Source organism: Drosophila nasuta, chromosome X (genome assembly GCF_023558535.2).
Source record: "Drosophila nasuta strain 15112-1781.00 chromosome X, ASM2355853v1, whole genome shotgun sequence".
NCBI classification, from domain to species: Eukaryota; Metazoa; Arthropoda; class Insecta; order Diptera; family Drosophilidae; genus Drosophila; species Drosophila nasuta.
The window spans coordinates 17,488,446-17,501,500 of NC_083459.1; the positions used below are offsets into that span (position 1 = coordinate 17,488,446).

The 13,055-nt window shown below is 37.4% G+C and overlaps 1 protein-coding gene and 1 long non-coding RNA gene across 2 annotated transcripts in view; one reads left to right on the forward strand and one right to left on the reverse strand.

Moving 5' to 3' along the window:
* The window catches only part of LOC132795278 (high affinity cGMP-specific 3',5'-cyclic phosphodiesterase 9A), a 141,311-nt gene that overhangs the window by 94,846 nt on the left and 33,410 nt on the right, over positions 1-13,055 (forward strand). The window lies entirely within an intron of this gene.
* LOC132797315 (uncharacterized) lies at positions 9,790-11,216 on the reverse strand. The gene is made up of 3 exons (XR_009633649.1): positions 11,197-11,216; positions 11,078-11,128; positions 9,790-9,962 (listed from the first exon to the last, which is right to left on the reverse strand). It is a non-coding gene; the product is annotated as an uncharacterized LOC132797315 (long non-coding RNA).

A 13,055-nucleotide genomic window follows, 5' to 3' on the forward strand; every position in this document is an offset into this window, starting at 1 on the left:
CAGCGGCAGATGGAGAAGGAGAAGAAGAATAAGAATAAAGCCAGGAGATGAGAGAGCAAAGAGGAGACTGGTTTTCTTCTCTGTTGGCGACAAAAGCAATGGCCAAATGCTGAACTGAACAGCAAGCAAAAATCTAATAATAATAAAATACTTTATTGTTCGGTTAACAATTCAATTGTTTCACTTAACAGGACTTGGCTAACACAGCAGATATAGCAGATACAGATACAGACAAGGACAAAATATGCGCAAATGAAATGAGAAATAAAAAATAAATTGCCACAAAACAACATTAAGTGATAAAGTGTTTGGCAAATCAAAACGAATGACTTGAATGACTGCAACGCACACACAAAGTGATTGTTCAACACAGACACAGGCAGAGAGAGAAGAGAGAAGCGAAAAGTGAAAAGTGAAAATATGGTCAAACTACATACACACACACACATATGTGAAAGAGACAACGAAAGAGAGTGAAGGTAAAGGTGAAGGTGAAGGTGAAGAGGTGAGAGAGAGAGGCCACTTTCATTCATTAAAAGAAATATCCTTGGATCTGTGTGCGCCAACAAGTGAGTGTTGATTCAACATCAATGCGAAACCATGAGAGTTGAGCTGCAATCGATTTCCCAGAGTGCCATTTCACTTTGCTTAACTCCAAACCACACACACACAGCATCGAGCACTTGTGTGTGTACTTGAGCTGAATCTGAGAATGGTTTAGTCAGTTCTCAAAGCAAGCAGATGTGCTGTCCATGTTGTTTATTTGATTCGCTTCGAATCGATGCCATGCTTCAAATATCATTAGCAAATTTGTTTATTAGAAAATTATTGAGAGCTTAACTAGCAGTTATGTAAAGTAAATATAGTGCAAAGAAATTTAATTGCCAATTAAGAAAATAATTTTACAATTTGTTGGAATTTATTGAGAATTTAATTTGTAACAAAAGAAGAATAAATTAAATGCGTTAGAAGTAAAATCAAGCATGATAGTGCGGTATTACTATTAAAATATATTAACCCAGTTAATATACTGCAAAAAAGAAATATGCCAGTGGATATATTTCATATATTGTGCGGTTTTATTTTTAAAATAGCATATATTTATATATCGAAAAAATTTACATTCTAAATGTGCAAACAGCAGCTGGATTTAGCCCTTTAAAACAATTTCTTAAGCACATTTTAATAACAACAAAATATTTATACACTACTTGCACTCGAACAATTGTTAATTACAACACATTATCCGGCATAATCGTTTAACATAATGCAGCAAAACTGTTAACACAACTGTTTAGCATATGTACATTAAAAAGTTAGACAACCGCACGTCTTTTGCGCAACTGTTTAACATCATCATGATGGCAAAAGAAGAATTTGAATTTGAATAAAAAACTCGCCTCTTACAGCTGTTTAACATGCTTTACGAAATGTTAATGCTGCTTGCTGCTTTCTGCTCATGAATAAATTTCCATTTGGTGGAAAATAAAACAGCTGCGACTTGTTTACTTTTTGTGCCTAGTTTGCAACGATGACGATGATGATGTTGATGATGGCAAATCTGTTTCATCACATAAGTAGTAGAGATGAAATCAGTTGTTCTGCAAGTATTTAAGCTCACTTTAAGCAGCCCACACACACACATTATCATCTTATATTTCTTATTTGTGGTAGAAACTATAAATACGCGTTTTGCATTTTGCAAAGATTTCTCGCTTGATACTCGCTATCAAGGTTTCGATATGAGAGCAGAAGTTTCTGCTATCCCCAAAGCACGAAGCTGTTTATAGCACTGAGCTGCATCTCGCTCTATCTCGCTATCTATCTATCGCGCTCTTTAGCTGTCTCTGTCTAGCAGTAATGGGCGTGTGCACACATGTCCACGCGTGACATTTAATGCGTCGACAAAAGGCCGCATCAACGGGAATATTGTGCAGCAAACTATTTATGCACCTCAGCCTGCAGGCAACACGGCATCGCGGGGTGGGTGGGCAAAAGGGGCGTGGTCTGTCAGTCGAGTTGGTAGGGAAAATATTTGTTAACAAAGCACAAACATATAAATTTCATTATCTTCTTCGCTGCGGCGTTGTTGGAAAATAAAATGGCATTGCATATTGCGCTTTTATTATGTCAGTGTTGAGCAAATATTTGCTCTGGCGTCGTCGTTTGTACGTCGTCGTCGTCGTCGTCGCCGTCGTGTTGCAAGGTTGCCGTGGCTGCCAGTTTAAATTGCAGCCGCAATCTCTTACTTAGTCTGCTGCTCGTTGCAGCACATTAATAGTCATAATACAGTTCCAAAAAAAAAGAAACAGGAAAGAAACAAGCAAAAATGCTGAGGCAAGCAGCTCATGTTGCAAGCCAAAGCACACACACACAACTTGCCTCTCAGCCATACAACACTCGAGAACAGCAACAGCAACTAAAGCAACAGCAACTGAAGCTGATGAGTAAACAGAGAGAATGTTGCGTCTTTTTTGGTTTCATTAACTCCTGGCCAAATAACCTGCAGCACTTTTTTGCCTAATTTCAAGAACAATCTTTTGCACACTCGAATGACTCCATAAATGTTCTGCCTCTCTGTGTTTCCAGTTCGAATAGCTTCTGAAAATATGTCCGACTTCATCAGCATTATGTGTGGCTGCTGCTGTGATAAACAAGCTCATCATGACTCCATCTAAATAAATTGCTGCCACTTTTCAGTGCTGTTGCTGTTCGCATTGTTATTCTGCTTTCGCACTGCCTATTTTGGCCCTCAGTTTTTTGTTTTGTTTTTTCTGTTTTTCGCTTGTATGTGCAACCAAAAGTTACGATGAACCCGTCAAATAAAAAGCAAAGTTTGCTTTTGGCAACAGCTGCAAGATTGTTGTATTGTTTTCATGACTCTGTTGACTGTTTTCCCCCCCTTTACAACACATATTCTGAGTGTTTGTGTGTGTGTGTGTGTGTGGTTTGTGGCAAGTGCAACCTTCTCGTAGTTGCAACAGCTTGCGCGATTCATTGACGTTCTGCCGGCTCGCTTTCCCTTCCTCTCTCACTCTCTCTCTCTCTGTATATGCACTCAACACTGAACGCATTAACATGACAACAGGAAATGTTCTTCACTTACAACACACACACACTAACAACACACACACGCACACACTTGTGTCAGACAAAGTCGATAAAGTTGTTGAGCGTCACAAGAGCATTATCAATGCCGAGTATAATGTCTACGAAAGCAGCTGATGCAATTACAATTTGATTGACACACGAACTACAGCTGATGCAACTATAACCATAAACATTATTATGCTCTTGACGAAATAACTTTCGTAGTGCTGAAAATATTGGTAAACAAAATATGGAAGCATTTCATTGTGTTGACTTAACTTTTGAAGTGATGAACATGATGTTCTTAATATAGAAGAATTTTGTTACAATTCGCTGTCAATACAGAATTGAATCTTTTGAACAGACTTAGGCTTATTATCTCTACATTATTTAAATTACATTTAAATTACTTCCCTTGACTTTTATTGTATAAATTATTACCTATTTTATTTACATTGAAGAACCCTTACAAATGAATAAAAATAGTTCCATAACTTCGCAGCTTAAAACACTTAAGAATAGACCCAACGGAACTTGTTTTAACATTCAATAATACTCCTCACCGAATGTGCCATAACAATAGCTCACTTAAATTGACAATTGCTTCGCAAATAGTTGCAGTAAATAAAACAAACGAACTATAAAATACAATAGCTCGAGGCAAGAATTTATGTTTTTGAAGCGTCATCGAATCCATCATCGAAACTCGCACACACATACATCCAAGGCAATCAGTCAAGGCAATGTGTGAGTGTGTGTGTGAGTGTGGCGCGTTTATTTGATCAATTTCTATATTATCGATACAGTGACAGATGCTTTTTACAGTCGGTTAGACGCATGAGTTACCAGCGCTTAAAAGTATGCTATAGTTTTGTTTTGTTTTCGCCAACACAAAATTGCTACGCACAACACAAAAACCACCCTCTCGCATTGTGACTGTTGCTGTGTATGTAAGTGTGTGTGTGTGTGTGTGTGAATGACTCTCTAATCTGGCTAACAGTCACACCTAGTCACACACACACACACACCACACACTCACATGGAAAGAGGGCGAACGCACGCACAACAAACACACACCTTGCTTCGCTTGTTCGCTAATAAAGTTAAGCAATCAATAAAAATGTTGATTTTGTGCGCCAGCGGCAACAACTAGAACAAAAGCTTTAAGCAGCACACACACACGCACACCCAAGAGTGCGTGCGTGTGTGTGTCTGTGAGTATGCAAATTTCATGCTGTGCCGCGCATAACACACAAAATAATCAAAGTGCTGTTTAACTGACGCCGTTACATCCATTGCTGAGGCTCTCTCGCTTTCTCACTCTCTCGTGCTTTCTTTCTTTTTCTTTCTCGCATTGCATTTGAACGCCTAGTCACCAAAAAAAAATAAAGGAAAAGGGATGAAAGGGTTTCTCATTCTATGTTCATTGCTAGTTCAACTTTTTGGCTAATCATAAATTTGTTATTGACTCGCGTTGAGACTCGTAAATGTATAGCGAGAAAGAGAAAAGAGAGAGAGAGAGAGAAAGAGAGAGAGAGAAAGAGACAGCTCGCGAAACATGCCCAATACTCGTAAATACATTTATGTTAGCAACAATTTTAATGAGCAATAAAATGTTGCATACTTAAGAACGCAACAACAACCGCAAAACAGCGCCCATAAATTATGATATGTCTCTGTATGCGCGCGCGTGTGTGTGGGTGTGTGCCAGTGTGTGTGCAAACACTCGCTCCACACTTTTGACACCTTTTCGTTAGACTTTTGCTGGCACTTTTCAAAACTTTTTGCAGCAACAGCAGCAACCGGAAGCAGCGGAAAAAGGGAAAGGAACGAAACGTTGCTGGCAACAGACGCAAAGCTGCCAAACACCTTCACAATACGCTTGCGTGTATTTGTGTGTTTGTATGTTTGCTATACCCTTCTGGAAATTTTCATTGTTTGGCGCTGTTGGTAAACAGGCATTTAACTTAAATTATTTTACAACAAATGAGCAAAGTTTTTGCCGTCTTGCGGCTTAGAATTGAGTCAAGGCCGGAAAAGTGAGCCAACTCTTCTCTCTGCTGAATGCCTTCTAATGGCGTCCTTACAATCCGTGCTTGCCAAAGATATGTCATTGAAAGCTCGCTCACTCACTGCTTATTATTAAAGCATTTATTGTTGCAAATTCTCATTTGAAATGAATATTTCAATTTGTGTTTGTTGCAGTTTTAATTTGAAATCAACGCAGACAAAGAAGAGCTACTAAATATGATATTTATGTGATTACAGTTTAGTTTGCTGTTGTTTACTGGTTAGTGCTCTCTTTGCATTTATTTAGCTGCTGCTTAATTAAACCAATAGACAAACCACAGGCACAAGAATTTGCTATGCTTTAGCTTCGGTTTGCCTCGATATTTTGCTCCATTAGAAAGTTAACGAAATGCTTGCAGCAAATTCACTTCTCTCGTGGATACAAGGAATTCCTCTCATATTTTTGCCGATAACTTACTGTGGCAGTTCTTTGAAATTAACGTGCAACAACCAACAGCCAGCAATAACATTAGAAGTAGAAGTCGAAAAAGAAAAAATTCAAAAAACAAGTAAGAAGGCTACAGTCGACTGTGTTCGACTTTGAGATACCCGGTGACCATTTTTAAAGCAAAACACTGAGGTATTATTTTTAACATATACCACAAAATACTAAAAATATTCTAAAGGCTATTTTAGAATCAAAATATAGCATACTAATAGACCAGAAAAATACTACAAATATTCCAAAGGCTGATTTAGATTCAAAATATTCAATACAGTGCAAATTATAGCAGAATGTCAGTCAAAGCAACTGAGACCCGTAGTAAGTAGGCGTTTTTTTCCCATACAGTGCAGGCACAAAGTTATAATACCCTTCTACCCTATGGGTAGCGGGTATCGAAATGAACAGAAACCACCAACAACAACAACACCTAGAATGTGTATGCTTACAAAAATAATTATAATAATTCTCGGGCAGACATTCCACTCAATTAAGATGCCTGTCTGTTGCCCTGTGCATGGGTTTGTGTGTATGTGTGTGTGTGTGTGTGTGGCAAGGTGTCCTGTTGGCAGTGAAAGTCTACACCTGCCCAGAACATACAATGCTGCAGCAGCAGGGGAAAGCAAAAAAAGAGAAGGTCGCCCCTTCTAGTTGACTGTGATTTTTATTTCTATGTATGAAATGCTTGGCATTGCTGTGCACATTCAAATACCTCTGGCCATATCTAGTTACATGCTGCGTATACTTGATTATGAGTGCATACATTTAATATGTATAATCAATCCAATTAGCATTTCTGCATTGCTATTTGACAATGTTAATTGAAAGCTACGCGTATTAAATTACTAGTTTTGCACAATTAATTGACGCATTCGATAACGCGTGTTGTATTTAATAATTCGCATCACAGAATTGCAGTTGCTCTGAATTGAACTGAAATTTAAGACGTGATTCAATAAGTGTGACATTTGAAAATATGCACATAAAATACGTTTTCTATTCGAATGTCGAAAATATACATGTGCATATGTAAATTATTTCTATTTCTAGTCGCACTTATGTCTAAATAAAAAAAGAGAAAAAAGTGAGTACCTATGTTATGCTGGCACGTGCGGCTGTCAGGACTCATTGAATATTTTTCGTGCATATTCTTCCTGAGTGTATGTTGCCTCACAGCGAATATATATATTTTTTTTGGTGCCTCTTGTTCCTTGTTTCCCCTTCTTCTTCGTCTTTCGCTTTCCCATTGCCCCATTTCTATGCCATTGACGCCCACGGTGACGCTTACGCCCACGCCCACGCCCACTCCCTTGCCCATGTCTGTTGTCTGCTGTCTGCTGTCTCCTGTCCATGTCCAACTGCCACCTGCCACATTTCTCATGACGCGTGCCACTTGCCCCCGTTCTTCACATCTCTTCTTCGTGTTTTGTTGTGTGCCACATTTTGTTTTATTCATTGTTGTTATTGTTGTTGTTGCTGCTGTAATTTATACGTGTTGTTTATTTTATGCCAATTTAATGCAACTTCTACACCCCACGCACACACAGTTACACACACTCATAAATTCATACACACACACACACACTCACTCTCTCACACATTCACACATTGCCGCAAGGCAAAGAAAACAAACGAGTCGCGATTTGACTGACGATTCGCAAATTCTAAAAAAAAGAACGTGTGGAAACCTGTCTCTATGTGTGTGTGGGTGTATGTGTGTGTGTTTGATATGAAATATTTGACATATTGTTCACAATGAAGTGCAGTTACGTTACGCTGCACTATGGTCCAGCCGACCACTTTATTTGGCATTAATCAATTTTTTAAAAGTTAATATATCATCGAGGTTTTGATCGCATTCTACAAGAAACAGTCTGACCATCAATGTTGCATACCAAGAATTTGCATAGGTGGCGCCACTTTCGCGAAATCAGCTGTTAAAGTAAGCTGTTTGTCAACAAAAGCACGTGCAGTGGAAAAGTGCATTTCTACGTGCAGTTTTCAATATTCAATAATTTCAAAGAAAACATTAATTTGACTAAAATTTGTGATGAATTCGAATAATTGGGGTTTGTACTACGTGTTTTGTAATGTGAAATGTCTCAAGTCGTTGTGATGTCTTAGTAGTGATGTGTAAAAGTTTGTCTTCAAGCAAGTGCAAATTTGCACTTAAGTCTCATTTTCCAGAAGCTGAACAAAGTGTCTTTCGACCTCGTTTGACCTTGAAACGTATTGTGTGTCGTAGATAAATTAATTCTTGATCAATTGTATATAGTCTCCACATCCACATGTGACCACAGTTCGTGAAATTTGCATTTATAGACCATAACCTCAATTGCAAAAATACAGAGTTATAAGTTATATGAAAATCAATGTTGAGAAAAAAAGCAAAGTTGATTTTTTTTGTTAACTATTATGGAATGGCTATAGGTAGTAATTGATATGAGTACGTAAACAGTAATTTTATCTAATAAAATGGAAAATATTGGTCAAATCATTGCATGAAATATGAGACATCTTAAGACCGTTTCAATGAGCAAAACATGGCTCTGCTGATATTAGCGATCTTGAATGGGAACTCTATATAGTAAAGCAAATTGAATTAAACTTGCCAAGTGGAATTTAATAGTTGGCGATAAGATTTTTGGCTACGTAAGGCGACCGCAGAGAATGTGTTTAGTTTTGCTGAGCATGATAATGCTGAAAATTATAATAATTTTGATTTTACAGATATATATAGCCTTATAATCAATAAATATGTTTTAATTAGAGGTAAACGCTTAACAAAAATGATTTTCCATTGTGTCTTAACCTTTTAATAATATGGAGCGTATGTCAAGGAGCAATTTTGTTAAGCCAGCAAAAAACTTTATTTTTTATGATCAGAAGTTAAAATAATGAAAATTTAATGATATAACACTCCAAATTTAGGTCAAAGTTAATAAAATTTTTAATTTTTAAAATCATCCGCATATGAAAAAAAAAAATTTTTTAAAAAAAAAATTATTTCTCGTAGGCGTGGACACGCCTACTTTTCCAAATTTATTCTAAGGACCTTCCTTAGTTAAAATAAAAAAACCGCATCAAAAAATCTTATCTAGTTCAGGAGTTATTAATAAATGCCACAAAAAGTGGTCGGCTGGACCATAGTGCGCTGCTCCTCTTGTCGTTGTTGTCATTGTTGTCATTGTTGCCGCCGTGCAGCAGCTCCAGAAACAGCCTCAACATAAGCACGCACATAATATTCATATTAGCTTAGCGGGAGCTTGGCTCAATGACAGACTAGCGTATACCTTATAAATGGCGAATCTGTAAAATAGTATAGAGAATTTCTTACGTATACTTAATATAAAGCTGGGAAATAAAATAAAACATTCTTTCGCTAAAAAATAATCTGCTTAACAAAACAAGTCAGTTATACTTTTATTACAATAACAAGTAACGTAAAATGAATACTAATAATGATTAAATACATTTAGTTGAAATGTAAGCTCATAAATTATATTTAGGCCAAAAATGCAGTTAGTAATTTGTATTTCTAATTACTATAATCAATCAAATACACTCTTCAAAATTACAGCAATTATTTGCAAAAATAAATAATATTGAGCTTTGCATATCAGTTTGTCTAAAAACCGTTGAAATTTTCGCTGAATTCTCCAATTATTCTGCAGTTCCAAGCAATCCATCATTATTGCGAATATCGATTGTTGAGATCGAGCAATTCACTCGAGATTATTCAGGAAAGCTTTTTCTTTGGTTGTCAATGCGGGTTGGCCTTAAGGAAGTTGTGATCATTGAGGAAATGTGCAATGTGTTCTTATTCAGCATCAAAAACGAATTGAATGAATTAAATCGAAATATTGAGCACTCTTTAATGCAGAATTTTCAGTTCCATATGTTAAATGTTGCTAGCATTTAATAATTTAAAGTTGTCTCTTAATGTTTTTGTGTGTATTTTATTAAGAAACAAACAAAAACAAACGAATCGTAAGATACAATCTTATATGTTAAGCTGTATCCCGCCTGTGTTTTGGCTGCTTTTTTATGGCCCCAAAAAGAGCTGCCCAAAATGTATTAACAGCATGTTGTTACCCTTTACATTTATTTGTTTCATTTCATCTGCAAATGCGATAAATTTCGTGTGCGTTTTGTTTGTTGTTTAAATTTAAATAAACACATATTTTTACAGCCAAAGTTATTTTTTTGTTTGTCTGGCAACATTCGGCAGCTTCATACGTATCGGCGTTGCTATTCATTAGATGCGCTTAATCAACTGTATTTTGGGTTGTCTGGCATGCATATGCCACATACCACATGCCACACGCCGCATGCCACATTAAAATTGACTTAATGCCCCCTACGAAATTGTCGTGACGTGCAAATAAAATGCGAAATAAAAATGGCGAATGAAATATACATATATATATACATGTGTACATATGTATGTATAAAATAAAGGTAAAATAAAATTAAAAACAAAAAAGAAACCAATAAAGAAGGAAGAGAAAATGCGTCAAGCGGAAAGCGCTGGCAAAGTTTCGCTCGGCTTCTCGGTTACCTAGCAAAAACCTAAATAATTAAAAATGAAAAATTCATGTTGTCGTTGCTTTTGTTGTTGTTGTTGCTGCGTGGTTCGTCTTCATATTTATTGCGCCCACCTGCTGTGTGTGTGTGTGTGTGGTGTGAGCGTTGCCTTTGACAGTTGAAAGGATTATGAATCTGTTGGCAAAGTAAATGAGAGGCAAAACTAAGCACAAAGTGGACAAATACACATAAGACGCCCCCAGCTGGGGCAGCCAATGGAACAGGAGAAGGACACCGTGACATGACACTTTGAAGACGTGCCGCAAATTGTTTGTGGTTAACAACGGGAGTTGCTTACTAAATTTACATTTTTCGGGTGAAGCTGACACCTTGTCTCTATCCTCTATTCTCTAACCTCTATTGCCTTCGTCAGGCTGCTGCCAATGGAATCATTTGAGTATATTAATTAAAAGCACTCGGTAAATACACTGCCAACTAAGTCCCAGCTGTGTGCGGTGCTGTCCGCTGTCCGCTGGCGTGTTTGCCAGCAAATTATCAAGGCAACAAGTTCAATAGCCAAATTCCCCAAACACTGCTCTCTGCTGCTGCTCAAGATCGAAAAAGCTTCGCTTCTCCGATGGCGCCATTTGCATTAATTGCCCTCTCTCTCCATCTCTCTCTCTCTCTCTCTCCATCTCTCTCTCTCTCTCTCTCTCTCTTTCTCTCTCGACGTATCTCACGCAATGACGACGCCATTTTTTCGACCATTGCATGCGATTTTTATGACAGCTGCGCGCAGCTGCCACGCTGCCTTCTTGCCACAAAACTCGACTTTTGTTCAAAGGTCGCAGCTTCAATGTTCTTTCTCTTCTCTTTTTTTTAGGGCTGAGTTGTAGCAGCTTCAACTGCTCGCGAACTATGCGTATGTAAATAGGGAAGTCTACTCACATAAAAGCAATTTCTTGAAACTTTAAGCGACTCACAAAATTGCATTGAAATCTATTATTTAGGCAGAAAAAATCTTTGGCTCAAGCGAAATCAAATATGGTTTATTAGTTGCGTCTTACCAGATTTGATTTAGTCGTATTTATCTGGTTTATGAGATGTGAAATAAACTTCGCACTGTCAAATGATGTATATGAGCATATGGTCGCACTGAAATGTCAGCTTTGATTTGATTATCACCACCTAATCAAAAGTCTTAAAAATTACCAAAATTTTTGCCATATGATCACACTGAATACAAAATAAATAAAACTATGAGAGTACTGTCAGCTCTGAATGTCAGTCTATAAAAATAAAGTTGTTTTTCTAAGTTTTGTTCTCTGCTTCATGGATCCCATGAGCAATCGGCTAATGGTGTTGGAGGCCATCAAGGAGAATGTTGCGAATGTGTTGCACGAACATCGAATGTTGGGAACGAGCAATTCACCCGACATTATTCAGCGACGCAATGCGATGAAAAGAGAAGCCTTCGCTATGGTGGCCAATGCTGTGGCTGTGGAAACTGATATCGTTGAGGAAGATATGATCATTGTGGAAATGTTCAATCTGTTGTTAGACACCATCGAAAACGAATTGAATGAATGAAGCGTAACTTGTTGAGCACTCTTTAATGCTGAATGTGAATGCGAATACGAATGTTACCTTGGCTTAAAAATACACTTTCAGTTCTATAAATGTTGCTTGCATTAAATAATTCAGCACGTCCCCCCAAAGAGGGAGGAGGAACGACAGCGGCAAAGATAGATATGTATCTGCGAGTGGAGTAGAGTCGAGTCGTTTTGCGATATGAATTTCAAATTCATAATTTTAATGTAATAAAAATTTATCATGAGTTTCACTTTTCCAAGCGTGTGCTCAAACAAAAAGTTTGGCACGTTTCGGCTCTGGCAATTCCCAAACGTGTTGTCCCTATTTGTACATCCCTCTCTCTCTTCCCATCTCTCTCTCTCTCTCTCGTTCTGTGATGGCTGTGCTATGCTGTGTCACATGAGCCTGGGCCATTTTTATTTTTGATGGTGCAACTGGAGACGAGCTGAGTGAAAAGTGTATTTTTATTTGTCATGTATCTGCAAGTTGAAGTTTTCAGTTCAGGTTCGTGGGCGTCGACTCTTTCATTATGATTAGACTATAACTATTTATGGCACATAACAACAGCAACGACAACAACATTAACAGCAAAGAGATAGGGTCTCAAATTCAAATTCAAATTTTAACGTTAAATACAAAATACAGAAAACAGAATTCTAAATTCAAATTCACGTTGAATTGTTTGCTCGGGCAACGAAAAAGAAATCAAATTTGCATTTTCGCCTTTAGCTGTTTTCCCACTGAGCTCGAAGAGTGTGTCTGTGTGTGTGTGTGTGTGTAATAAGTGTGTGTGTGTAAAGTGTGTATTGCGTGTGTTTTTGCTTTTTAGCTTCTGTTAGTGGCAGTTTGCTTTCATTTCACTCTGCATACACAACTCTCGCACTCTCTCGATGCCATTCTCCTTTTTTTTTTATTTGTGGGCTACGCTTTTTAATTTATCGCAATGCCACGCCCCCTTCCCAGTCACACCCCAGACTCATGCTTGATCACCTTACCCTTTAGCTTGCAGCATATCACAAGTTCACTTGCCAACAATAATTTTACAGCTTTTTTCTGGCGATCATAATGCAGTCTGTTCTGGCTTATTGTGTCCTTTACTTGTATTTGTCAATTCAATACCAAAACTTTCATCAATAAGTTCATATATTGGTATATTCATTCATATATTTGAATAGAACATTTGGTGGAGCTAAGAAAAAGAGAGAGAATTGAAAATTTAAAACTTTTGATTTTTATACACTTACACTTAACTTACATGAAATTGGGTTTCTTTGTTTAATACTAGAATAATATGCACTTCGTTTTACCAAACGTGCAGGGTATATGGCCGTCG